Consider the following 2,910-nt stretch of genomic DNA (forward strand, 5'->3'; position numbering starts at 1 on the left):
GACAAAGCGTCCGGCCCCCCCGTGGGGTTGGCGTTGGCCGAGAATAATCTTGCATGGAATAATGGAATATGACCTCGGTTTATACGATTTCGTTGGTTTGTCAGAAACCTAGAGGTAATGATTAACAGAAGTAGTTGGGGGCATTGGTATTACGGCGCGAGAGGTGAAATTCGTAGACCGTCGTAGGACCAACTGAAGCGAAAGCGTTTGCCATGGATGCTTTCTTTAATCAAGAACGAAAGTTAGAGGATCGAAGGCGATTAGATACCGCCCTAGTTCTAACCGTAAACGATGCCAATTAGCAATTGGGAGACGCTACCCCTATTCGGTGCTCTCAGTCGCTTCCGGGAAACCAAAATCGGGTTCCGGGGGAAGTATGGTTGCAAAGTTGAAACTTAAAGGAATTGACGGAAGGGCACCACAAGAAGTGGAGCTTGCGGCTTAATTTGACTCAACACGGGAAAATTTACCAGGTCCAAACTTATCGAGGTAAGACAGATTGATAGCTCTTTCTCAAATTTAAGGGTAGTGGTGCATGGCCGTTCTTAGTTCGTGGAATGATTTGTCTGGTTAATTCCGATAACGAACGTGACTCAAACATGCTAACTAGAACGCTGTCAGCAGTGCGCCTCCGGGCGCACCTGACGTTACAGCCGGGCGGCGCCTTCACGGGCGGTCGTCGGCTACGTTTGCCCTGCTTAGCGGGACAACTTGTGTTTAGCAAGCTGAGAATGAGCGATAACAGGTCCGTGATGCCCTTAGATGTTCTGGGCTGCACGCGTGCTACAATGTGGGTCGCAGCGTGTTCTCGCCAATAGGCGCCCCCATTCCGAGAGGAACGGGAAATCACTAAAATGCCCATCTAGTCGGGATTGGGGACTGCAACGGTCCCCATGAACCTGGAATTTCTAGTAAGCACTAGTCATTAGCTAGTGCTGATTACGTCCCTGCCCTTTGTACACACCGCCCGTCGCTACTACCGATGGATTATTTAGTGAGGTTTCTGGAGGCTTACCTTCCGCGGTTCCTTCGTGAGCTGCAGCTGGCATGGCTGAAGTTGACCGAACTTGATGATTTAGAGGAAGTAAAAGTCGTAACAAGGTTTCCGTAGGTGAACCTGCGGAAGGATCATTACTGATGATCGTCCGCGAGTGACCAACCATGGGCTGCCTTCGGTGTAGCTCGGTCGCTCGCTTGCTATGTGTCAGAATTTGTTGAAAGCCAACTCGTTCGTTGTACACTTTGATGGGTGACCATCACTGTGTCTCCGTGCCGAGCTAGATCTCCCCTAGCCGTAAGGCACTTGAACGCCCCTTCGACGACGAGTTGCATGTGTGTGGTATGTGTCAGAATCTGGTGAAGCTTTCTGCATGTGATGTGCCTTGTGTGGATCCGTGGCCATTGCATTGTGTCTGGTGCTTAGATACCCAGACACTTAGAACGCTTGCGCGGAAAGCAAACTCGATCGTTGTACACTTTGATGGGTGACCATCACTGTGTCTCCGTGCCGTGCTAGATCCCCCCTAGCCGTAAGGCACTTTGAACGCCCCTTCGACGACGAGTTACAAGAGTGTGGTATGTGTCAGAATCTGGTGAAGCTTTCTGCATGTGATGTGCCTTGTGTGGATCCGTGGCCATTGCATTGTGTCTGGTGTGTAGGTACCCAGACACTTAGAACGCTTGCACGGAAAGCAAACTCGATCGTTGTACACTTTGATGGGCAACCATCACTGTGTCTCCGTGCCGTGCTAGATCTCCCCTAGCCGTAAGGCACTTTGAACGCCCCTTCGACGACGAGTTACAAGAGTGTGGTATGTGTCATAATCTGGTGAAGCTTTCTGCATGTGATGTGCCTTGTGTGGATCCGTGGCCATTGCATTGTGTCTGGTGTGTAGGTACCCAGACACTTAAGCAAACTCGATCGTTGTACACTGTGATGGGCGAGCATCACTGTGTCTCCGTGCCGTGTAAGAGCTCCCCTGGCCATCAGGCACTTGAAAGGTCCTTCGACGACGAGTTACAATAGTGGTGTGTTAGATACGTCAGGTGATGGTATCTACTGTTGTGCAATACGTATCCGGCCACGGCACGGAACGAACGGGAACTGTGGTGCAGACATACAAAGAGTTAAGCCTATTAGTCATTAACTCTAAGGACGGGGCCATGGGGCGGTACGCAAAGGATACGGATGAGCGAGTATGCAGGCCCAATACTCAATAGCTCGATCCGATCCAAGCACATGAGTTGACTGCGGCGCCAGGTTAACCAATGTGCTAGATTCTATTTGGCCAGTAGAATCTTGTGTCTTATGCGATTTGATACCAAGACACCAGAACGAAAGTTAGTTGAAGAGTTATTAAACTCTTATGAAGTATGGTTGTGCAATCACAACTTATGACTTTAACCTATAAAGTGGATATGGACTTGCAATTATAACATGGAATCTCTACACACCCCATGAGCTCGATCCAATCCACGCACACGAGTTGCCTGAGTAGCGACAGGTATACCGATGTGCAATACGTATCCGGCCACGGCACGGAACGAACGGGAACTGTGGTGCAGACATACAAAGAGTTAAGCCTACTAGTCATTAACTCTAAGGACGGGGCCATGGGGCGGTACGCAAAGGATACGGATGAGCGAGTATGCAGGCCCAATACTCAATAGCTCGATCCGATCCAAGCACATGAGTTGACTGCGGCGCCAGGTTAACCAATGTGCTAGATTCTATTTGGCCAGTAGAATCTTGTGTCTTATGCGATTTGATACCAAGACACCAGAACGAAAGTTAGTTGAAGAGTTATTAAACTCTTATGAAGTATGGTTGTGCAATCACAACTTATGACTTTAACCTATAAAGTGGATATGGACTTGCAATTATAACATGGAATCTCTACACACCCCATG

This window comes from Anopheles funestus, assembly GCF_943734845.2.
Source record: "Anopheles funestus chromosome X unlocalized genomic scaffold, idAnoFuneDA-416_04 X_unloc_127, whole genome shotgun sequence".
NCBI classification, from domain to species: Eukaryota; Metazoa; Arthropoda; class Insecta; order Diptera; family Culicidae; genus Anopheles; species Anopheles funestus.